The sequence below is a fragment of the Schistocerca piceifrons genome, chromosome 11, assembly GCF_021461385.2.
Source record: "Schistocerca piceifrons isolate TAMUIC-IGC-003096 chromosome 11, iqSchPice1.1, whole genome shotgun sequence".
NCBI lineage: Eukaryota > Metazoa > Arthropoda > Insecta > Orthoptera > Acrididae > Schistocerca > Schistocerca piceifrons.
This window is the reverse complement of record NC_060148.1, coordinates 136,509,240-136,535,615: the sequence shown is the minus strand read 5'-3', so window position 1 is coordinate 136,535,615 and position 26,376 is coordinate 136,509,240.

Genomic DNA, 26,376 nt, shown 5'->3' with positions numbered 1-26,376 from the left:
ATTAAATTTGCATGTACGTCGCCTGTCCGTTGCAGTTTGCCTTGAAAATGGCGGGGTGTTCTCCCGCCGAAATATCGGCGGTCGCTGAAAGTGTTACCTGGCTGAATTCCCGGAAGTTATTTGGAAGGCGTATGTGTTTTTTAACACACACTTGTATTATTTTAAATGGACCTTCTATATTTTTTCTGCAGCAATCCATAGCATGAAAGAGCACATACACAATGGCGTTGATTGCATCACAATATTCCCATCACAACCCGAGATATTGAGACGCGAAGTTGACGCTTGAAACACCCGACATGCGCTGCTAGCGCACGTCCTGAGGCTCAGGCGTGAACCCCATGCTGCCCGTAATCGCGAGGTGATTGACATGTGTAATCACACTTCCATACTTATCAAGAGGTCCGAAACGAATACTACGGTCTGCTGCCATCAACTCTCATAAGCACATAATGGTTTCCGTCTTGCACGTTTTACGTATCTACGTAAATATGAACCAGTACCGATCGGTGTACACCCATCAGGTTGTCATATTTATCCTGCATACCCAAAATAAGGTTTATCTAATGCGTTATATGACCCATTGTGCCTGTCGCGCAAGGCCTGGCTCTACCTAGTCAAGTGTCCAACGTAGTTCCCACTACTGCCACAGTTTATGCCTCGTTTATGATTTGCGAGACATGCAAACTCCTGTACTCCACCACCCTCCGAGCATCCCATTTGTTGTTGCTTTGGCGTGCAGTACACCGCTTGCCAGTGTAGTCGTGCATCAGAGTAATCTAGTGACGGCACGGAGGTAGTAAACATTGTGAATAAACCTTGTGTTGTGAAACTTACGTTGTACAGTATAATGTACACACATGAAGATATGGTAGAAATGCTGCTGATCTATGGAGAATGTACGTTGACGGGAAATACGTTATGAGATTGCTTGTTTGTTGATAGTACTGTTAGCGAACATTATGATTATTAAGTTAATATGTCTGTTTTCTACCCTACTCTACATACCTGTGCTGTACCCTGTCGTAGGTGGACGAAATGCTGTTCAGGCAGAACGACTGTACAGAAGACGATTCCCTGACAAGCCATCGCCTTCGCGCTGGATGTTTGGTCGTCTCACATCTCGTCTACGTGAAACGGGAAGCTTAAATCCAAGACCTCGACATCGTCCTAGAACACGCACAGATGAACGAGCTGAAGTTGCTGTGCTCGCTACCATAGCTGTGAATCCTCAAATCAGCACACATCAAACTGAATGTGAAGTTGATGTGTCGAAATCAAGTGTACAGCATATTCTTAAACGTCATAAATTTCATCCTTACCATGTTCATTTACTCCAGGATCTTCATGGAAATGACTTCCGCAATAGGGTAACATTTTGTCGGTGGGCTCAGCAGAAACTTCTGACTAATCCAAATTTTTTTGCAAATGTTCTCTTTACCGACGAGGCATCATTCTCCAACAAAGGAATTGTCAATATGAGGAATATGCATTATTGGTCCGCAGACAATCCAAAATGGCTCCATCAGGTAGAGCATCAACATCCGTGGAAAGTTAATGTTTGGTGTGTCATTATTGGAGATACCATTATCGGACCTTTCTTTATGAATGGCATCCAAAATGGCAGATAATACTCCAGATTTATACGACACAATCCTCCTGTTCTCTTGGACACCGTACCTCTGAACCGGAGAATGGTCATGTGGTATCAGCATGACGGATGCCCTGCACATAACGCCTTACGAGTACGACGACTTCTGAACCGTAAGTTCCTTGGTAGTTGGATTGGACGAGGTGGCCCAGTTAGGTGGCCTGCCCAATATCCGGACCTTACATCGCTGGATTATTTTCTTTGTGGAGCAGTGAAGGATGCTGTTTACCAACATGAACCAACAACACTAGAGGACATGAAGCAGCGCATTATTGATGCTTGTACAGCCATCAAAGAGGAAACAGTAGCACGAAGTAGGGCATCCTTCATCCGCAGAGGGACCCTATGTATGCAAGCCAATGGGCATCAATTTGAGCATGAGATGTGAACGCTAGGTTTAGTATGTAGTGCTGGTATCACAGTGGAAGTTTCTACAAAGGGCCATTTTACCCAGTGATATTAAGAAACATTTGTTTACAACAATTTGTAATTTAACGCATTAGATAAACATAACACTAATAATTATGTGATAATAAAACTAATTGGTTAAACATGTTTACATTCATCTTCTATGTCCTATCTGAACTTCCCAAATCAAAACATTTTTACCTAAACAACGGTAAAACATTTAGTCCATTTGCTCGTTTCACTAAAACCATCAACATGAATTTTACTATTACGAGTGAATGATTAACTGTCACTTGCGCTTGATCTACAGTAAAGTAAAGTTTTAACGTTGAACGGCATTACCTTTTCAGTAACGGATTAACGATAAGCGAAGTTAACTTTGTTACAGAACAGCATCACCCCTAGCCTATGGGATAAATACCTGCTGGAATGTACGACGTTAATGCAGGATAGCAGCAGACTGTATTATTCGTTTCGGACCTCTTGATAAGTATGGAAGTGTGATTACGCATGTCAATCACATCGCACTTAGGGGCAGCATGGAGTTCACGCCTGAGCCTCAGGACGTGCGCTAGCAGCGCATGTCGGGTGTTTCAAGCGTCAACTTCGCGTCTCAATATCTCGGGATGTAATACGAATATTGCGATGCAATCAACGCCATTGTGTATGTGCTTTGTCATGCTATGGATTGCTGAAGAAAAAATATAGGAGGTCCATTTAAAAAAAACGTAAGTGTGTGTTAGAAGACACATATGCTTTCGTTTTAGAATGTTTCCAAATATGAACATTCATGGGCCCCAGCCCTACATTGATACCGGTGAAAGTCATTTTCCAATAGCTGTTATTGTTCCAGAGATATTTTGGGTGGACAAGATAGCTTTTATATTCCTTTATTGAGTTTCGATTCCCCCTAAAGAGGTCGGGCTGGCAGGGGCTTATTACGCCACTCTTCAGCCTACAGAATTTGTTTTAAAAAGATGAAGATAATAAAAAATATAATAACAGTTGGCGATAAAATAGGTGACTTAAAGGTAAAATGGCAGAAAATTCTGGAGCTTAAAACATAAAACACAGGGTGGATGATGCTAATAAAATACACAGGAAGCAGAAAAATAATAGACAGGCAATTAAAAAACACAGCGACGGTCTGGGTTCTGTTCGCAAGAGATATAAAAAGCACACCCAGCGACAGCACGATTTCTGTTCGCAACACTGTGGAAAGACGCACAACACTGAACACTCACTTAAACACTGGACTAAAAAGGTGGCACATATACCACACCCGAAAGCAGGTGGGGCGAAACTGGTCAGATGACGGGACAAAAGGGGGGAAGGAGAAGAAAAGTGAAGGGGGAGGGAGGAAAGGAGCCAATGGAAGATGAGGATCCATAAGAGGGGTTGGGGGTGCTGAGCAGACATGCCAGGGAGTGGGGAAGGCAGAGAAGGGGAGTACAAAAGGACTCGGGGGGGGGGGGAGAAAGGAGATAGAGAGAGGATAGGTGGGGAGAAAACACAGGATGGAAGGGGGGAGGAGGAGGGAGCCCAGGGAAAGGACGGAGGAAAGGAGGGGGGTGAGGATCAGAGTTGGTAGGAAGGATAAATGGAGGGAGAGAGGGCATCATCTGGGAGGAGGAGTTGAGGGAAGCCACCTTGGGAAAGGAGATGTAGGGTGTAGAGGTGTAGGGTAGGGGGGACACAACGGTGAAGATGTGGCAGGGGGCGGGGATGGGAGAGGAGAGGAGCAACCAGGGGGTGAGGGTGTTCAAGACGGCGGGAGGTGTAGAGGATGCGGATATGTTCGAGGAATAGGAGCAGATGGGGGAAAGGAATGAGATCATAGAGGATCTGCATGGATGACGGGAGGCGTATACGGAAGGCGAGGCGGAGTGCATGACGCTCAAGGATCTGGAGGGACTTATAGAATTTGGGGGGGGGGCAGATATCCAGGCAGGACTGGCATAACAGAGGATGGGACGGATTAAGGATTTGTAGGTGTGGAGGATGGTAGAGGGGTGAAACCCCCATGTCCAGCCAGAGAGGAGTTTGAGGAGTCGGTGGCGGTTGTGGGTTTTGGATTTGATGAAGCGGAGATGAGGGATCCAGGTGAGGTGACGGTCAATGATGAGGCCAAGGTAGGTGAGGGTGGGGGTGAGGCAGACAGGACGGGCGCAGACAGTAAGGGAGAAATCCAGGAGCCGGAAGGAGCGAGTGGTACGACCTACGATGATGGCCTGGGTCTTGGAAGAGTTGAGTTTCAGGAGCCACTGGTTACACCATGCATCAAAAAGGCCAAGGTGATGCTAGAGAAGGCGTTGGGACTGGTGGAGGATAGGAGCGAGGGCGAGGAATGCGGTGTCATCAGCATATTGCAAGAGGTGCACTGGAGGGGGGGGGTTGGGGCATATCTGCCGTGTACAGGAGGTAGAGGAGAGGGGAGACGACAGAGCCCTGGGGTACACCTGCAGAGGGGTAGAAGGTGTGGGAATTGGCATTATGGATGGTAACATAGGAGGGGCGGTGGGAGAGGAAGGAGGCCACCAGATGGATGTAGCTGATAGGAAGGGCGTAGGTTTGGAGTTTAAACAGGAGACCGGGATGCCAGACACAGTTGTAGGCCTTTTCGAGGTCAAGGGAGACAAAAATGGCGGAGCGACGGGAGTTAAGCTGGAGGAAAATGAGATGAGTGAGGCGGAGGAGTTGGTCATCAGCAGAGAAGGAAGGTCGAAAGCCACATTGGGTGTTTGGGAGGAGGTGGTTTTGGTGGAGGTGGTGATGGATGCGCCGGGAAAGGATGGATTCCAAGAGCTTGCTGAACACTGATGTGAGACAGATAGGACGATAGGAAGAGGCATCAGATGGAGGTTTGTTGGGTTTGGAGAACATCAGGATATGGGAGGTTTTCTACAGGTCGGGATAGAAGCCAGTGACAAGGATGACATTGTAGAGGGTGGCAAGGATTGAAAGGAAGGAGGGAGGGCAGTGTTTGAGGTGGCGGTAGGTAACGCACTCGTGGCCGGGAGCAGTGTTGCGTTTAGTGCAGAGTGTGAGGCTGATGTCCTGTGTAGTGATGGGAGTGTTACGTTCAGATGGTGGGGTGTGGCTGAAGTACTGGAAGCTAGGAGCAAGGGGAGGAACAGAGGTATTCGTATGGTCCATGACATCAGGGAAGAGGGAATAATCAAAGTGGGGATCATCTGGGATGGAAAAAACATCAGAGAGGTGGGAGGCAAAGTGGTTGGCCTTACTGAGGTTTTCAGGAAAGGGAAGGTCATTAAGGAGGAGAGGGTACTGGGGATGGGGCGGATCCCAGTAAGGCGGTGGAAAGCAGACCAATACTTGGAAGAGTTTATGGGGAGCGTGGAGTTGTGTATATGTCTGGCGCCAGGCACGGTGTTTCTTCACAGTAAGCAGGTTGCGGATGTGTCGTTGTAATTGCCTGTGGCGGGTAAGTGTATCCCGGTCATGAGTGCGGAGAAAAGAGCGGTAGAGGCATAGGGACTCTCGAAGAAGAAGGATGGCCTGTGGAGGCAGGGCGGGGCGGTGAGGGTGGATGGCTTTGGTGGGGATATGGGTGGCGACAGTGTCAGACAAGGTCTGGTGCAGGAAGGCAGCAGTGCAAGAGATGTCATCAGGAGATTGGAGGGTAAGGTCGTGGCCATCAACCTGGGTGTGAATGGAGTCCCAGTAGGCATCCCAGTTGGCATGGGAGTAATCATGGACAAGTATAGGAGGGACGTCAGGGTGAGGAGCATTGCAGGGATGGCGACCATTAGAGATAGTGAGGAGAACAGGAGCATGGTCACTGCCAATGAGGTCAAGGACATCTGCGGTGATGCGCCCAAGGTGGTTGGGAGAGGCAAGGACCACATCAGGAGTGGAGTTGGATTTGGGTCGGGTGTGCTGAGGCAGGGGAACCAGGTCTCCCTGGAGAGTGGTGAGAAACTGATGCCACCGCTGGAGGTCGGCAGGATCACGGCTGTGGATATTGAGGTCAGCGGCAATCACGTAGGTGGAGAAGGTGCGGTCAATGTGGGCCAGGAAATCGTACGGGATGGGGTGCGAGGGCGGACATATATGGTGGCACAGGTGATGGTAAGGGTGGGGAAGAAGAGGCTGAGGGTGAGATGCTCGGCAGGATTGTTAAGGAGAGGTTGGGGCTGGACAGGGATGTGCTTGAGGTGGCCTATAGCAACTCCGCCATGCGCCAGAGGGTACGGGTTATCGTTGCGGTGTAAGGTGTAAGGAGCCGTGGAGACAGAGATATGGGGTTGAAGGAAGGTTTCATTTAGGACGAAGGCATCCATGCGGTGCTGATGGAGGGTGTGGAGGAAGAGGAGTTAGTGGGTGGGCAGGGAGCGAATGTTGTGGTACAGGATACAGTAGGGTTGTTGTACCATGGGAGGGGAGAGTTAGACGAGGGTGGTGAGGGGGGTGAAGGTGAAGTGGGCCTGGTTGTGGGAGTATGTGGCATAGGTGGTAAGATGGAAGATGGAACGGGCAGCGAGGGCGATTTGGGAAAGAGTGTGTGAGTGCTGGAAGGGGTGCATGTTTTGGAGCACAATGGTGGTGAAACAGATGATGTCCTCGGCAGTAGGGGGAGGGCAGACCGAGTTGTTGGGGTGGATGGAGTGATCAACAGGATGGACAGGGACGGTGAGCTCAGGGGTGACTGGTGGAGATTTCGATTTACACTTCGAGGAGTAGGTAGGATGTGGTTTGTTGCAAGTGTTGCAGGAGGGAGGAGAGATGAGGATGGGGCAATTCTTGAGTAAGTGTGAAGCTTTGCAGTGTAGACAAGTAGGGGGGTTCTTGCAGGCAGAGGTAGCGTGGTCGTTGTAGGTGAGACAGCGTTGGCAGCGGTAGGATTGGACTGGGGAATGGGAGGGGTCCACCTTATGGCGCCGATTGTAGACGAGGCCTCCCTCGGTGAGGAGGCGGTCAATGGTGGAGGAGGGTTCAGTGAATATCTGCATGAGAAATGTCGGCCCGGCATCATTGAAGATGCAACGGGCCGAGCAGATTTCAATGTGAGGCCGGGAGTTGAGTTCCACCAACACCTCAGCCTCCGTGATCACGGGGCTAAGCTTCGTGATCACAGCGGTGAAGGTTGGCGGACGTCGGGGAGGTTGAGGCTGATGGGGAGAGGACAGGGTGTGGTAGGGGGTGAGGGTTGCACGTTGGGCAAATTGGATACAGGGAATGCGGGAGAGGAGATCGGTGTGGAAGGAAGCATTGGGGGATTTAATGATGACCGAGTCCTTGCGAGGAATCAGAAGGAAGATTGGGGCATTGGGGTAGTATTTCCGGATGGCGAGGGTGAGGGAGCAGGCATCAACGAATTGAGGGTCAGGATTGGAGAGGACAAAGGTGTGGGTGGCAGGCGTGGTGGGGGCGGGGGTCGGGGCCGCGTCCATGGGGGTGGGTGGGTCACAGGGTTTGGGGGTTATTTTGGAGGAGACTTCGGAGGAAGGGTCAACATTCGGGCACTTGAAGGTTTTGTGGTCACGACCGGGTGGATAGGGGGCTGGGGGACGGGTTGCAGGGGGAGATGGCGGGGGCGAGGACCACCCTGAGCAGCGGAAGACGCAGACGGAGGGGGCGTGGGTGTCACAGAGACTGTGGAACATCGAGCCGAGATCCGTGCTGGCTTGGAGCCCATCGGAGGTGGTGCAGGGAGCGGCAGAAAGTCAGTAGCTGTCGATGGGGCGACAGTGATAGGGGAGGAGGAGTTGGGGGTGGTTACAGCCGAAAGTGGCGCAGGGGTGGGGTGGACAGGGAGAGAAGGAAGGACGGGAATTGGGTGGAGGATGAGCTCCGTGTGATGGTGGTTGGAGCAGTGGAGCGAGAGGTGAAAATGATAGTGTTGGTGGGTTGGGACATGGTGGCGGCGCGCGAGATGGGCGGCGGCGGCGACCAGATGGCGGCGGAGGGGGCACCAGCAGGCGGCGGAGGCGGCGGCGGCGGCGGCGGCGGCGGTGAGGACCGGCAGGCGGCGGCGAGCACCGGCAGGTGGCGGTGGCGGCGAGCACTGGCAGGTGGCGACCTGGTGGTGGCGGCGGCGACCAGGCGGCGGCGGCGGCGAAGGCAGGCAGCGACCAAACGGCGGCGGTGGCCAGCACCCACAGGTGGCGACCAGGCGGCGGCGGCGGCGCCGGCGGCGGTGAGGAGGACCGGACGGCGACCAGTAGTGACGGCGAGCAGACGACACTGCAAGGAAATGGTGGGGATCTTCCACGTCGAAGATGAACCCTGAGAGTAGCCCAGGCAGTGAAAGTCTTCGATGAAGAAGTGAGGGAATCCAACCCTCGAATGATGGATAAGATAGTTGGGACACCCTATATATATATGTACAGGGTGAGTCACCTAACTTTACTGCTGGATATGTTTCGTAAACCACATCAAATACTGACGAACCGATTCCACAGACTGAACGTGAGGAGAGGGGCTAGTGTAATTGTTTGATACAAACCATACAAAAATGCACGGAAGTATGTTTTTTAACACAAACCTACGTTTTTTTAAATGGAACCACGTTAGTTTTGTTAGCACATCTGAACATATAAACAAATACGTAATCAGGACATGTTTACGATGACGACCGTGTTTACCAGTGTGGCTGTAGTGCACTGTTGTGGTTTGGTCTAGCTGTCGCAGTGTCCGCATGTAGCGCTTGCTGCTATTGTTAATCTGCATTCGTCTCCGCTCGCAGACCAACTGTAGTACACCGTGTTACCAGACATCTGTGATAGCGTAGTGTTGTAAGAACTGTGACCATGGTGTATTCGAACTCTGAAAAGGCGGAGATGATACTCATCTATGGCGAGTGTCGACGAAATGCAGCTGAAGCCTGCAGGGTGTATGCAGAACGGTACCCGGACAGAGAGCATCCAACGTGCCGCACATTGCAAAACATCTACCGCCAACTGTATGCAACTGGTATGGTTGTGGCATGCAAACGGGTCCGTAACAGGCCCATCACAGGAGAAGCGGGTGCAGTTGGTGTGTTAGCTGCTGTTGCCATGAACCCACACATGAGTACACGGGACATTGCGAGAGCCGGTGGACTGAGTCAAAGTAGTGTCATGCGCATACTGCATCGTCACCGCTTTCACCTATTTCATGTGTTGCTACATCAGGAATTACATGGTGATGACTTTAATCATCGAGTGCAATTCTGTCAATGGGCATTAACAGAGAATGTGTTGCAGTTCCACCTGTTTACCGATGAAGCGGGTTTCACAAACCACAGGGCAGTGAATCTACGGAACATGCATTACTGGTCCGTGGACAATCCTCGCTAGCTCAGACAGGTGGAGCGACAGTGACCGTGGACTGTAAATGTATGGTCCTCACTTCATTGCAGGGGCCCAAACAGCTGCAACATACATCGCGTTTCTACAGAATGATCTGCCAACGTTGCTCAAAAATGTCCCACTGGAAACGCGTCGACGTATGTGGTATCAGCATGATGGTGCACCTGCACATTCCGCAATTAACACTAGGCTGACCCTTGACAGGATGTTCGACAGGCGTTTCATAGGACGTGGACGACGCATAAATTGGCCAGCCCATTCTCCTGATCTTACACCCCTGGACTTCTCTCTGTGGAGTACGTTAAAGGAGAATGTGTGCCGTGATGTGTCTACAACCCCAGAGGATAGGAAACAACGTATTGTGGCAGCCTGCGGCGACATTACACCAGATGTACTGCGGCGTGTACGACATTCATTACGCCAGAGATTGCAATTGTGTGCAGCAAATGATGGCCACCACATTGAACATCTATTGGCCTGACATGCCGGGACACACTCTATTCCACTCCGTAGTTGAAAACGGAAACTACATGTGTACGTGTACCTCACCATTCATGGTAATGTACATGTGCATCAGTGAAAAAGACCAATAAAAAGGTGTTAGCATGTGGACGTAATGTGCTGTTCCAGTCTCTTCTGTACCTAAGGTCCATCACCGTTCTCTTTGGATCCCTACGTAATTCGGTGCTCTCCAATACACACGATCGAACAGCGGAGGAGTGGCACTCAAGCGTCAACTTTAGGTTACAATATCTCCGGATGTAATTAACATTTTACAATGCAACAAACGGCACTGATTACGTATTTGTTTATATGTTCAGATGTGCTAACAAAAATAACGTGGTTCCATTAAAAAAACGTAGGTTTGTGTCAAAAAACATACTTCCGCACATTTTTTTATGGTTTATATTAACCAATTACATTAGCCGCTCTCCTCACGTTCGGTCTGTGGAATCGATTCGTCAGTATTTGATGTGGTTTACGAAATATATCCAGCGGTAATGTTAGGTGACTCACCCAGTATATATATATAAACGGTATAAGGCGCCAAAATTATACAGATGGTACTTCTCGGTGTGCTTGACAAAAAAGTCTAATGACATTTTCTTGTATCATGTACTTTATTTTTGAATTATTAAAACCTAATGTTCATAGGATAGATAGTATACACAACCATCAGTACACGGCGTGCCGAGCTTATTGCCTACAGCAGGGCTGGCTAGAAATTCTGCACGCGTATGGTGCTCCTGCACGTGTACAACTTCCGGGTCACAGTGTTCACGCCGCAGCTGTCAGCGTTCATGTGGTGCATGTTTCTACGCACCGATGTCACTTTATCCACTTGTTGGGATACTCTGTACCAGTACATTCTAGTGCTCTTTCGACAGCTTGCAAGCCAACCATGGGAAGGTATTTCGCATATTAAACATTTAAAATACTGTCACAGTCTACTCATTTAGACGTCTACTTTTATGTTAACAGTTTAACCCAGTAAGACAAGTAATACAGTTAACAACCGTGTTTTTTTTTATTAAGGCAGCTTGACTGACGGCACGTAAATACACATAATGTTTTTGATCTAGTACAGGCGATCATTGTAGGCAAAACCACCCCTTCCTTCTGCCTCCTTGATTTCTATCTCACTATCTATGGCGTCACCCTCGACCGTCGTCTCGCCTGGACCCCGCATCTCCAGACAATCCAAGCCAAGGCACGCTCCCGGTTCCGTCTCCTCAAGCTCCTTTCCAGCCGTACGTGGGGTCTGGACCCCTCCACCATACTCCACACCTATAAATCCCTCATCCGCCCTATCCTTTGTTACGCACATCCGGCCTGGATCTCCGCCCTCCCTACCTTTTATAAATCCCTTCAAATCCTTGAACGCTATGCTCTCCGCCTCGCCTATCGCATCTGTCTCCTCTCCCCCATGCGGATCCTGTACGATCTCATTCTGTTCCCCTACCTCCTCCTTTTCCTTGAAAGGATACGGATCCTATACACCTCCCGCAAACTCGATCCCCCTCACCTGCTTGTCTCGCCGATCATCTCCCACCCCCGCCCCCTGCCACACCTGTATTCCCATGTCCCACCCGGTCTCCATCTCTCCACCCTCCTTACCCTGTCCCGAGGTGGCTTCCGCCAGCTCCCTCTCCCTGATGATGTCCTCCTCCCCTCCATCTACCCCTCCTACCAACTTTGATCCTCCCACCCTCTTCCTGTGTTTGCGTCTTTGGGCACCCTCCCTCCCTTCTCTCCCTCTTCTTTCCCTCCTCTATTTCTCCCCACTCCTCCCTGGGCTTCCCCTCCCCTGACCCCCTCCTCCTCCCCCCATCTCCTCAGCCATTGGCATCCTTGTTCTCCCCTCTCTCCCACCTCACCCTTATTCCCCTCTTGGCAGGTCCCCCGACTCGCACACGCTAAGTGGACATTCGCGCGCCGGAGATCATCGCCATCAGTGTCTCGTGTGTGCCATCGTGTTTAATGTTCAGTGTTCACCATCACACTCCATCATTCACCAGTGCCAACGACATCTTCAGTGTTTGTGCTTCTAGTCAACAGTTTGTAGTGTGGATTGTCATCGAGTGTGAACGGATTCATGTTTTTATGTTCATGTGTCTACTGTTTTTTTCCCCACCGTTTTGTTCCAACTCTTGTGTCTTCTCTGTTTTTATCATTATACTATCTTTGACTGAAGAGCGGCGTCTTGTGTTGCTGCCAGCCTACCTGTTCTATGGGTGTTAAAATCACAAAAAGAAAAAAAAATTGATCTAGTATTTAAGAAATAGAGCACTTAGCGACTTCCAACGAACCTTAGTCATGATTTCAAATAACATTAAACCAATGCAAGATTTCCTATAACTAACTCTCGGTGCCCTCAGTTACACCCACGTAATTTGTGTCTCGCTGACCTCTAGATGATCACCTGTACCATTATTGCTATACCTTTCATCAGTTCCATCTGAAATCTGCGTAATAACCGACAATTAGATGAATGTTATGTTTTATCGACTTGAACTGAGCGTAGCCCTTCACACATTTAAAAAAAAAAACCTAAATGTAAGTATACAACAATCAGTTTAATGACCAATTTTCCTGATAATAATATAACATGGAGCAGAATGGGGCAATAATGCACAGGTAGCAAACAATAATTTTTAATTATGAAAGGAATAAATCCAAACACCGTTTATCACTGGTCATGCGAAATGATATAGTCAATATCGGGCACAAAAGCAGAGCTCATTGACAAACGCAAGCAGTTGCGGGTGATTTTCATCACTGATGCTTGTTCGAAACGACCGAGAACATAAATCTGCCGTCCTTTGCTTTTCACAGTACCTGCCATTTCTCAGTACTTCTCTGTTAAGGTTACGGTCACCAGGAGGAAACGAGACTGGGTATGTTGCGCTCTTGCTTGTACCACATAAACAGGGAAGAGGAGCCGCCGCCGTTCATTCAGGACACATGCCTAATAACAGATGTCGCTGTCGCTCGCTGTCGCACACGTGCGCACATGTGCAGCATTTCCCCACGTCTGGACACTTTGCAGCGTTTGTCCGGCCCTGGCCTACAGTGTCGGGGCGGCCAGAGAAAGGCAACGAGCCGACCAGAGGATTGAAATCATTAGACGTGTACAACAACGTGGTGTGATAATCAGGTGGTACCGAAAAATGGAATGAAAACGGTTTTTGGGTTCTCAAGAATGTGTAATTCGATTTACGTGAACTGAATACAACCAGTCTGTTTCTCAACAAGTCGATAACGAAGGTCGTAGTAGTAATGACAAGCTAATATCAAACTCAATGTATTTCTATTAGTACAAATTCAGTCAATCACCAAGTAGATAGTTTTGCATTAATTACAATCAACTGCTTCACCTTTTTACGGCGATGCTATAACGAATACTAAATTCACATAACTTTCCTTCTGTACAACAACATCGTAACGAAAAGAAAACCCATTACTTCGTTTCCTCTTACACCAATACTACAATAAATGTTCGAAATGACCACCATTCGCTTATACACATGCTTCATTACGGCGAACCCAGTTTCGTCGCACTCGTTCACACATATGCACATTGGCCTTTATGGTATTTGCGGCATCTAAAATCTTATGCGTCGATTCGTCCACATTATTTACTGGCTCAGCATAAACAAGTTCCTTCATATGGCCCCAAAAGTAAAAATCCAGTGGATTTAAATCAGGGCTGCGTGCTGGCCATCGACGTGGACCCGAACGCCCGATCCATCGTCCTGGAAGTCGACTGTCCAAAAATCTGCGTACTCTGTGACCAATGTGGCGTGGAGCACCATCGTGGAGGACCCACAACGTTGGTAACAATGTTTCCTCTAGAAACGTTCGGTAATAGTTACCAGTCAAACGTGCAGGTAAAACATAGGGCCCAATAATGTAATTATCGAGCATACCCGCCCACACATTTACGGAAAATCGTCGCTGAAAATGTGTTGCCACTATGTGGCGAGGAATGTGTACTCTCCACGTGTGCATGTTATGAAAATTAGTTATTCCGTCGCGAGTGAAACACGCTTCATCTGTGACGAGTATTTTGTTGGCAAACACATGCTGCTCACTGTGTAACAAAAACCTCTCTGAGAATTCACGTCGTGGAGGGAAATCTTGTTCTTCCAATGCTTGTACGCTTTGGATGTGGTAAGGCCGCAGACGCTCCTCTTGCAAAGTGCGATGAGCGACAGTGTGCGGTATACGCTCGTGGCGGGCGATGCTTCTAGCACTCTGAGAAGGATCCTCCTGGATGCGGTCCAGAATTCTTTCCTCAGCTTCCAGTGTACGATCGGCGAGTTGTGGGCCTCTGCCTTCTGCGCGGGGCAGTAAAGAGCCAGTGTCTCTCAATCTAAGGAAATTAAATACGTACACGTCAATTGTATTCTGTCATGATGTAACAAAAACGGAAAGCATTTCAGAACAGAAGATACATTTCGCATACGAACGAAAATTTACAAAGGTGCAGATAACTACTGTACTTTATTAAGATGCAAATGCATAATAATCGCATACAAGTAGAGAATTACAATGACACAAACCTTTGGTACACAGCAGCAAATGTCTTTCGTCCAGGAAGTCGTCGTTGTGGGAAGCGTTCTCGATTAATTCGTACAGCTGCCCTCGCAACACCTTTTGCCTCGCCATAAATTAAATGCATATCGCATAGTTCAGCTATAGTAAATCTCCTTTCCATCCTGACAGTTGATATATATATATATATATATATATATATATATATATATATATATATATATATATATATATTGCAACGTCCCCTTAGAAAAATTATACATGACTGTGCTTGAACTCACACACAATATTTTTAGCGCAACGCAGTCTGACTTTCAATAATCCCTACAAAAGAATGGCCCTGACTAACATTAACCCATTAACCTATACCTTTCACAAATCACTTACCTCACAAAAATCTTCGTTACTCGAACTACTGCAATACAGCGAGCGCCACTACCGCCAGCTAAATAAAAGACTCTAACTACTGAAGCCACTAACTACTGATATGCATAGCTAGCAAATGAAAGATTTTGATAGAGAACAAACAGTGTATTTACCTTAATGGTGTTCAAAAGTGATAATATATATATATATCAGTTCATGACATCCAGTCTTACAAATTTACTGTCTCTGTCCAGATCATCCGCTCTCAAAACTCCGCCATCTCTCTCCCCACATCCACCACTGCTGGCGGCTCACCTCCAACTGCGCAACACTATGCGCTGTTAACAGCCAACTGCCCAACACTACAATAGCGACTATTGCAACAATGCCAACGAGCCTCAGACTGCATACACCACAGTCAGTGATTTTCATGTAGAGCACTACGTGGCGTTAACAATATAAAAACCTAAACAGCCTACTTTCATAGCCCCCATGCTCCCCACAAAAATTTTTACAAATTGTTTTGGGCAGTGACCAATACAGAGTTGAAAAAAATTTTCATAGTTACGATAACAAAGATATCAAATGCACAGACTTATTGATACACTGTTGGTCAAAAGCAAAAATTGTTCTCATAAATAAATAATGAGGTAAGAAATATGTGAACATATAAATACAGAAAGCATGCTTGGATAGGATTTTTTTGGTGGAAACAAATGTTGAAAATAGTAATTACAGTTTTTTTTCACAAAGTCTCATTAGTAAAAGAAATTGCGCACAGAAGTAGTGGATTTCCATGCAGTCCTGAAGAAGTAATGTTGACCATCCAACAGAAAGACAGTGCTGACTCTTGACATGCAGACAGGTAATGGGCCACAACAGAGCAAGCCCACAGCAGAGTCAGTCGTAGTTGAAGAATATAGGTAGATAGGTCATCATAGAGCAGACCACTGTAGTCTAGTTAGAGATTACTGTATTGGCGGGCCACCAGAGGTGCAGACCCACTGCAGTCCTTGTAGAAATAGTGGTATTGGTGGGCCTTTAAAGATGCAGACCCACTGTAGTCCTTGTAGAGACGGCCAGCAACCATCTGTTGCGACTGTGCAGGTGCACAATCACCATCGAAGAGTCTTGCGGACGATATAGCAAGACCATAAACCACCACTTGTGCACTCACAGATTTTTTGGAATTGGCCTTAGAACCAGCGATGCTGTTAACCAGTCCCTTGCTGAATTATCAACACACATGCAAGCACTAACAGTCCCAACTTCTCACATACTGTGCATATATTATGACCAACAGTAACGTGTACAGTGAAATGATACTCAATTTGAAGAACTGGTGTCTATACAATTATAAATTTACAACATAAGAATACAATGAGAAAGCTACAAAATACATCAAGAAGAACATAACAGTACAGATAACATTTGTAGTAACACAGGCTTTACAAAAGAATAGAAATAAACATATACATCAGTGTTACAGGAATTATGACATAAGTAAATATATAAAATAATGAGAATAGTTTTTGAAACATTAATTTCACACATGAGCATTGAAACAGAACAGAATTAATAATGTCTAAACATATTTACAAAGCAAATAACATATTTTTAATGCAAATTATATTTGAGGATAACAGTATTCCTCATCATAGTGAATGTAGCTTAGTACTAGAAAAATTCTACAACACAAATATTATTAGTTAAACACATAACGACAGGAAAAACACAAATACACAAGAGTACACAAACACATAGCAGAATAACACAGGAGGAAAGGACAGGGCTTTTTTTAGTATAACATTTGGTACAGTAGTCCAACCCAAAACTGCATTCCATAGATCTTTCGTCTTATTTCAACATTTGTTTTCACCAAAAAAATCCTATCCAAGCATGCTTTCTGTATTTATATGTTCACATATTTCTTACTTCATTATTTATTTTCCATTATCTTACCTCATCATTTAATTCCAAGAAAATCCTACCTAAACCTGTTTTCCCTAAACCCAACTTTTTTGTTCATATCCTCTTTCAAAATACTTTTTTGGACAAACCATTTTCTTATAGCTTCTCAATGCATTTCTTCCAATTCATCACAACTCATTCTCTTATATAGCCTACCCCATCTTAAGTTAACTTAAATCTAATGAGCTCAGATGCATAAACTAAGGGATGAGGCAATGCAGTGGCACTAAACAATTAACACGAACAGCAATGACAAAAAAATGGAAATTGGCATAGCAAGCAGCAGTAAGTGTAATAACTTATATCTACACATGATAAACCCAAAAGCAGAAAAAATAGTACACTAAAGACAACAATGCAGATAAGGGAAATGTATATTCACATCTTAATGTCTATGTAATTAAAGTGGTGCACCACAAAAATTTATTCTACAAAAAATTACCAAGTACTTGAAAAGAAAATTATATATGCAGTTACTGTTACTAGTCCCTTCTTGTTGTTATTTCCTTTCCAAGTGCTCCTTTTACGATGAATGTGGATCATAAAATTATTATTTAATATATCTGATGACAGAAAGTGTTCACATTAGCAAATGCATTTAATTTTATTTTATATAACCAATGCTGCAACACAGCTGGAAACCAGATATCAAATGAAATAAGCAGCTATGTAAAGCAAAGCTTAAAAACATCATTCAATAGCCATGTGGCATTTCATAAGTCAGTAGAAATTCTCTCCAGTCTCATAGAAAGACACTTGTCATAATCAGTTGTGCAGATGTAAGAATATTTCCCATCAACTCATAAGCATATCAGTAAGTAGCACAACGTACATGCTCCACAGTATAATCATACGTTTCCAAGTAATAGTGTGTCATATTTGCGATGCTTTCTCCAAAGGAATGTCAATAGCAAGGTTAATGGCCTCTTTTTTCTCCACCTAATGACTTTTTCTCCAGGTGGCTGGCACAGCTGGCCACTCACAACGCATTACGTCAAGGTCACTTGGCTTTCTTACCGAAATATTTACGACAGCAGTTTGCACTACAGTGACAGTCTCATATAAAAAATTTCACAGGTCGAGAATTTGCGTTACAGATGTGTAGAAACAAAATCCTATAAATATAACAGTGTCCAAAAAATTTTCGTCGGCATTGTAATACATTCACCCATATACACACATTTCATAAATCTTAAAGTACGGTTCTTGGTTTGCAACATCCTTTTTCACAAATCAGTGTCCCTAACCACTACTCATTATTCCTTACCTTATTACACATATACATATTCGTTGACATTCTTCAATATTTCATCATTATAAATATGAAGCATAATCAAATTCCTCATATAGCATCAGCTTATTGATCATAAACATACCTCAACAGCATAATACACATCGTCGTCGTAAAAATAACATCATAACACTTCAGTCAAATCTCAAAAACGTCGTAGCTTTCTGCAATAATGTCAAAACCTTAAAAAAATTCTCTGTTCATTTCAATAGTGTCATCTACCTCAAACGTACTTTAAAAATCATGCTCCCCTACCAAATACGACATTCAAAGCTCTCATAGTATCACAATGGTTCCGAAAAAAATATGAACAGTTCACAAAGTACAGACAAAATACAATTTCATAGGTGTGAAGTTATCCAACTGTGTAATTAAGTAAACATCTGTCACTGATGTAGTAAAAAAAATGTTTCTCTCTCTCAGTTAAATTATCAGATAGCCGTGTAATTCTGTGTTACAGAAATATGGTACTGATGTGTAAAGTTGTATAAGCAAATATCATATTAGGTAGGGCTCCTTTGCTTGCCACACACATGGTACACAAAGTAAGCGTGTATTCCCCTGAGCATTAATGTAATTATAACTTCAGGTATTACAGATTACAGCAATGGAATGAAATGTATCACGGAAAACCTTTGTATCATTGTAATTAAAAAATCTTTAAAAATAAATGTTTTAAGTACAAAATTAATAACTTAAATGCGTGTCCTGTAGCGCTAAATGTGCGTCTTGCTGTAAGATAATTCTGTGGAACTGTCGTAGTTATCGTCCTCTGTAAGCAAAGTTCTGCTGAAGTCAATGTACTCACCTCCTCATAAACAAATGTGAAATGCTTTGCATATACATATCTCAGTTATTACGCTTATTGCCGTGATGAAGAAAGTACTGTGCTGTAACGTATTGTTGTGCTACAGAAAAGGCTGTCTCATTGTAGCTTACCACAAAAGTTACTACTAAAACATGTTTTACTTTCCAGAATAATACAGAAAAATTGTGCAGATATAAAACAGACACACCGCAAAAGCAACAATGTAAATTGTCACTCATTAGTAGCGTAGTGATATAAATCGTGTAGCTGTCAAAGAAACCAAATACTAAGTGATATTTAATCTCACAGAAAGTACTTCAAATAAAGAATTTATTTTCAAGTAAACCAAATTGTTGCATTAAAATCTCGTTAGCAGTATATGTTCTAAGTATGTAAGCCTTATAGTCGTTACGTAATCGTGCAGCTAACAAGCAAGAATGTACACACGCAGTAACACTGTGTCCTCTGTTCACTATATCAATGCATTCGTAATTACTTGTCTAAATACGTTCCCTAGGTTACTGACTTGATAGTTAACTTTAAAACATAGTTGCATGCTAACAGTTTCTAAGTCTGACGAAGCGTACTAGTAATGTGAAGTGAAAAGTTTTATGGCAAAGACAAAGTTAAAAAGCAGATTATCTCTCAATAAGCGGATTTACATGTGAAGTGTGGTGCAATCCTTTACTCTTCATAGTACTCAGAGTTTGAACTTGAATGCAATTATCATGCGGTATACATCGGTAAAGAATTCTGGAATTTCTCTCAAGGTTAGCCTCTATGTTATTTTTCTCTGAGTCAGCCGGCGCACGTGGCTGCCTGCTGTGCGAGTTATTGTCTGTCTCTTTTTTGGGATTAGGAGACCTAACTTCTACAAATTCACCTTACCGAGAGGGTCCTGCTCTGTTTGAATCCCGCCAATTCTGATGCAATTCGGGTCTGCCTTACGATTATATCGTCTGACGACATGTCGGTAGAATCCATAATTTCTTTCTTGTCGGTCACGTGGTGAAGAATTTCTCCCGGTATCGTAACTGCACGGTGGACCATTGCGTCTGAGGTTATTCTGTCTCCCTTGATAATAATTGTTTTGGTTACCATATTGTCTGTTTCTATGGTTATCTCTGTCATATTAATTACTACAGAAGTGCGATCTTTCTCTGTATCGATTATTCTGCCAACGGTTGTCATACAGGTGATGTCTGTTTTGGTCACGATTTACGTTGTAAGAATAGCCTTGTCGTGTCCAGTTATTATTTCTGTCACCGCGGAATTGTGACGGATGTGACCTATAATTGTTGTGTTCCTGTTTTCACGTCCCGCGGTTGTCAGTGTCAATGTCCAGTTCTTGTAACAGTTTCTGAAAAGCTTCAATGTCATAGCTGCAACGTCCTGCGAAAATAATATGCCGTAAATGTACAGGTAATTTGATTAAGCAAATGCGGATGAGTTCTGAGGGGCTGTATGGGTTTGACAGGTACTGATTCTTGTGCAACATGTCTTCGAAATATTTCACAAGACTGGAGAATTCAGATTGTTCGAAATGTTTCATCATTATGATGCTATGTTTTACTCGATCTTGTGTAGCTTGAGACCAGTATGCTGAGAGGAAGGCATGATAAAATTCTCCTTCACTGTGACAATCGTGAATGACCGATCGCATTCTTACAGCTGGTTCATTCTCTAAGTAGCCACACATAAATTGTAATCTGTGCTGCAATGACCAGTTGGGAGGAAAACATTGAGAGAATTGATGAAGCCATGCTCGTGGATGAATGTCGTAGCCAGAATTCTTAAATGTTTTGAATTTACGTGTAGTAATGAACAGCTTATAGTCAAAATCATCGTGTCGGCGAGTCGCATATCGCTCATTGTTACTTCGTTTCGGCGGTTCCATCTCAAAATTCAATGCGCCTTGCCAATTTCTTTCATAATTTCCGAAGTGTCCTGTGTTATTATTTTGTGGTTGTTCCGTATTTCTATGTCCCTCTTCCCGTACTGGCGCGCGAGTGTTCTCTGAAACATGTAATTCTTGTATTACGTGTGCCAACTGATCTTGTACTTCCCGGATTTCTCTTTTGTACAGTGTACTCATTTGATTTTGATTTTGTTTGAATTTTCCAATTTGTTCATACTCTTCAGTGTGAGTGAAGGCTACAGGTCTTGTGTCATTCAGATCATCATCTACCTTTGTAGATAAGTTAGTGAACTGATCTGAAAGTTCGGCTACTTTATCCGATAGTGAAATTATTTCCTCTGTGTGTTTTTCTAAACCAAGTTGCAGAGTGTCCATTTGTGTTGAAATCGTATCTACTGTGTCCTTTAAGTTTTCCTGAGTTTTTGCAAGTTGCGTAACCGAATCGGTAGGTGCAACTGAGTCAATTTTAGCTTGCAAGGTCTTATGATTTTCATGAACAATAGTTTGCAGTTCCTTTATGGCTTCTTCATGATTCTGTAATGCATTTTCACGCCGCGAAAAAATAGGTTGAAAATGCTTACAAATTTGTGTTTTTACGTCATTACAGACTTTTTGACATTTCGATTCAATGTTATGTAACTCAGTAGCTAGATCTTCACGTGTTTGTTCAAGCGTGGTGTCTAACTTCCGAAGATTTTGTTCCATTGTGTCTAACTTTTGAAGCTTTTGGTGTGTTTGTCTCTGATTTTGTTCCTTGTGTCTAACTTTTGAAGCATTTGCTGTGTTTGTCTCTGATTTTGTTCCATTGTGTCTAACTTTTGAAGCTTTTGCTCTGTTTGTCTCTGATTTTGTTCCATTTCTTGCATTAATTGCAGTAATAATGTATTAGTGTCTGGAATCTGTTTCTCTATGCTTTTTGGCAGTGCATTTTCACTGGCAACATTCACATTTTGACAAGCAGAAAATGTGGCTTGACTCACTGGAGAAAACGGTGAGGACCCAAAACCTGAGTCTACAGTATTTGCAAGATTGTGCCCTGTCATTTCGGATTCCTGAGGCGAGCTGTTGCCGACCGATAGATCGATAATGCTTCCCTGTTCAAGTGTTAAGTTTTTCACACGCCATAATTATCACGTATTTCACACGATAACACAGATAACACAGAAAAGCACAATTTGTTTCACTGTCTACACCATTATTTGCCGCCCGCTCCATTTCAATATGCGCAATTACCAAATTACTACTTTGAATGTCTGTTATTTCATTACACAGTGGTGCTGATAAGCTACGCTCGTCGTCACTATTATTTCTCAGTTTACTTTGGAGCCTAGTGTTAAGTTTTTCACACGCCATAATTATCACGTATTTCACACGATAACACAGAAAAGCACAATTTGAAGAGCAAAATCATAACACTGAAAATAACATCTACTTAATTGCAAGCGCAGCTGCGAAATACTTGGTGCAAATCTACATGCGTGTCACAACTGTTTTACTGTACAACAATGAAAAGCTACAACTACAAAGGAAATTCTCTCTATGATTATGCGCTAGCAATAAACAATAGGTACACTAATTACACAAACTACAAGAAAAAATCAGAAGATTCCAGTGAGGTACCCTCGGCTAAGGGTCGACATATGAAACGTCCCCTTTGAAAAATTATACATGACTGTGATTTTTGACACACAATATTCTTAGCGCAACGCAATCTGACTTTCAATAATCCCTACAAAAGTATGGCCCTGACTGACATTAACCTATACCTTTCACAAATCACTTACCTCACAAAAATCTTCGTTACTCAAGCTACTGCAATGCAGCGAGCTACTACTACGCGTTATCCGGCGACATCATTGAGGTAAGAAATTTCAGTTTATTCAGAATGATTTTTCAGGGCCGTGCCGCAGCACTTATTAAAAAGGTTACATCCCGAGATTTCTTTTGAAACGTTATATATGAGTCACATTTTTATTGCGAGGTTAGTCATATTTTTGTTGGGAGGTTACGGAATTTATCTGTTGGGAGGTTATACTTGGCGTACGGGATTTATCTTTTGGGAGGTTACAAACCCTTACCTATGACCAAGTCACAAATTTTGGTGGGATGAAGAGACTGAACACACGGTGCTGTGGTGGCAGGAAAAAATTTTGCTTTCACATTTGATAAGTTTTCTGCTGCAATGACAAGGTTCGTTATCTACAAGAAGTAGGATTTTACTTTTCTGAATGCTCATCCTTGAATTTAAGTTATTCAGCCAAGAACGAAAGAAAATCCATTAATTTATTTTGCGTGCCAAGAGACACTAATAAGCAAGGAAATGTCTTTGTTTTTGAAGCACCGTAGACGAGTTGTTGTATGTGTCAGCAGTGATTCGCCTTCTCCACCGCGTAGTTAGCACAAAGACCGATCGTTAATCTTTGTTTTGCCATTTGCCGCCTTTGCACTGATCGCCCTTCACAGTTAGTGTTTTGTCCGGAATAGCTTTCACAAATAGACCAGTTTCATTCATGTTGTAAATGTCACTGCCACAGTAGCCACCTGTAATTTTACTAAGTCTCGACTCCCAGTCTCATACAACACGCTGATTAACTTCTTCTCCACAGATTGGTCGAAAAACAATACTCTGTCAGACACGAAATCGGTCCAACCAGCCGTTGCTTGTATTGGAATTAGGGTTTCCAAGATCACAGGCAAATTTAAGAGCTTTTCCTTGTAACATCGGTCCACTAATAGGCAATCTTTTGGCATGAGGTCTATTAAACTACGTTAAAACAGAATTATTAACGTCTTCAAATGGTTGACAGTGACTTTTCTTGGAATTTTTGGTGGTGTTTTCATCCTACACTTCTGGCCATTAAAATTGCTACACCAAGAAGAAATGCAGATGATGATCGGGTATTCATTGGACAAATATACTAGAACTGACATGTAATTACATTTTCACGTAATTTGGATGAGAAATCAGTACCCAGAACAACCACGTCTGGCCGTAATAACAGCCTTGGTACGCCTGGGCATTGAGTCAAACAGAGCTTGGATGGCGTGTACAGTTACAGCTGCCCGTGCAGCTTCAACACGATACCACAGTTCATCAAGAGTAGTGACTGGCGTATTGTGACGAGCCAGTTGCTGGGCCACCATTGACCAGACGTTTTCACTTAGTGAGAGATCTGGAGAACGTGCTGGCCAGGGCAGCAGTCGAACATTTTCTGTATCCAGAAAGGCCCGTACAGGACCTGCAACATGCGATCATGAATTATCCCGCTGAAATGTAGGGTTTCGGAGGGATCGAATGAAGGGTAGAGCCACGGGTCGTAACACAACTGAAATGTAACGTGCACTGTTGAAAGTGCCGCATTGTTAACAAGAGGTGACCGAGACATGTAACCAATGGCACCCCTTACTATCACGCCGGGTGATATGCCAGTATGGCGGTGACGAATACACGCTTCGAATGTGTGTTCACTGCGATGTCACCAAACACGGATGCGACCATCATGATACTGTAAACAGAAACTGGATTCATCCGAAAAAATGACGTTTTGGCATTCGTGCACCTATGTTCGTCGTCGAGTACAGCATCGCAGGCGCTCCTGTCTGTGATGCAGCATTAAGGGTAGCCGCAGCCACAGTCTCCGAGCTGATAGTCCGTGCTGCTGCAAACGTCTTCGAACTGTTCGTGCAGATGCTTGTTGTCTTGCAAACGTCCCCATCTGTTGACTCAGGGATCGAGACGTGGCTGCACGATCTGTTACAGCCATGCGGGTAAGATGCCTGTCATCTCGACTGCTAGTGATACGAGGCCGTTAGGATCCAGCACGACGTTCCGTATTACCCTCCTGAACCCACCGATTCCATATTCTGCTAACAGTAATTGGATCTCGACCAGCGCGAGCAGCAATGTCGCGATACGAAAACCGCAATCGCGATAGGTGGGATATCATTAAGTGCATAAGAATCACGTTGGGGAATTTATAACGGAATGCAGAGTTCAGTAAATAGTTCATTCGCATATCGCCTCACGGCAGCAAAGCAGAACTCGGAGGTCGCTTCTGGGCACAACAGGTCGAATCGCCAGACTGACGTACAACTTAGCAGTCAGGGTGCATGGAGCAACCACGAGAGTGATCCTGCAGTCATACGAAACCCCACTCCAGACTGTAACCCCGGGTGTGGGTCCCGCGTGTCTAGCAGGCAGGCAGGTCGGCTGCAGGCACTCAAGTCGCCTCCTCCTAGTCAACACCCGGCCATCACTGGCACCGAGGTGGAACCAACCTCCACCAGAAAACACAAGACACCTCCACCCTGCGCTCCACTGAGTTCTTGCTTGACACCACTAAAGTCTGAAACGTCGCTGGTCTGTGGGCAGTGGAATGCACGCTACAAGGCATCCACCTCGCACCTGTTGTTGAAGTAACCGCCTTGTAACAGCTCATTGCGTCATTGTGGTGCCAACTACCACTAAGCTGCCGCTGCAGACGCAGTACGTTACGCCAGAGCCATACGCCAAACACAATTGTTTTCCCTCTCTGTAGTTCCACGTGACCGTAAGTCCAATCTTCTTGGCTCCATAGTAGATTGTCGTGACCGCTTGTGGCAACAATGATGTACAGTGGCAACATTCGGGCCAAGTTTTTTTGTAACGTTGCAGAAGGAACATGGACCTTCTTGTAGCCCTAATACACAACCTCTTTCAGCCCCAGTGATGATAAAGGACTCTTTGGTCGCCTTAGAGGCGTTCTTGACAAACATCAATTCACAAAGTCCAATTTCAAAGATAAATGAAATGTTGTGTGACTAGGGCCTCCCGTCGGGCAGACCGTTCGCCAGGTGCATATCTTTCGAATTGCGCGTCTGTGGGTATGAAATAATGATGATCAGGACAACGTAACACCCAGTCCCTGAGCGGAGAAAATGTCCGACCCAGCCAGAAATCGAACCTAGGCCCGTAGGATTGACATTCTGTAGTGCTGACCACTCAGCTACTGTGGGCAGACAGTATCAAAGGTAATTAACGCTCACGACCTTTGCAGAACGTATTTAAAGGAAACCTGGCACTACTCGTAAATCAAGATAGACATCGTCATTGCGAAGCAGAAGGACGCCTCCCAACTTTCGTTTAAGTTGCACAACTGCTTCTTGGTGCTGCGATTTTCAGATCCGACTATAGGGGTGCATCTTTCTCCGTTTCGAAGGAATCCCCCCTGGCGTACCCCCCTCTCCACCCTTCCCCACACAATCACCACTACCTCTCCCCCCACCAGCTGAAGTGGTGGCTTTGTCTGCTCAACTAATATCCTAATAGCGCAATTTTCTCGCCAATAGTAGCCATCTCGACACCTCACACTTACTACAGTACATACACACACTTAGCGGTACCTGGCGCCATTCAACTTCCCGAACTGCCGTGGTGGTCATGTGTTCGCTCATTGGCGTATTTCTTGCATAACGTATCCATCGACAATCATTTTGATCAACAAATTTATTTTTATTAGAAACGCAGTTATCGACGGATTTATATAACGATGCGATATTGCAGTGCCTGTGTTATTCCGAATTACGATGAGAAGTTCGTTTCGACGTGCATGA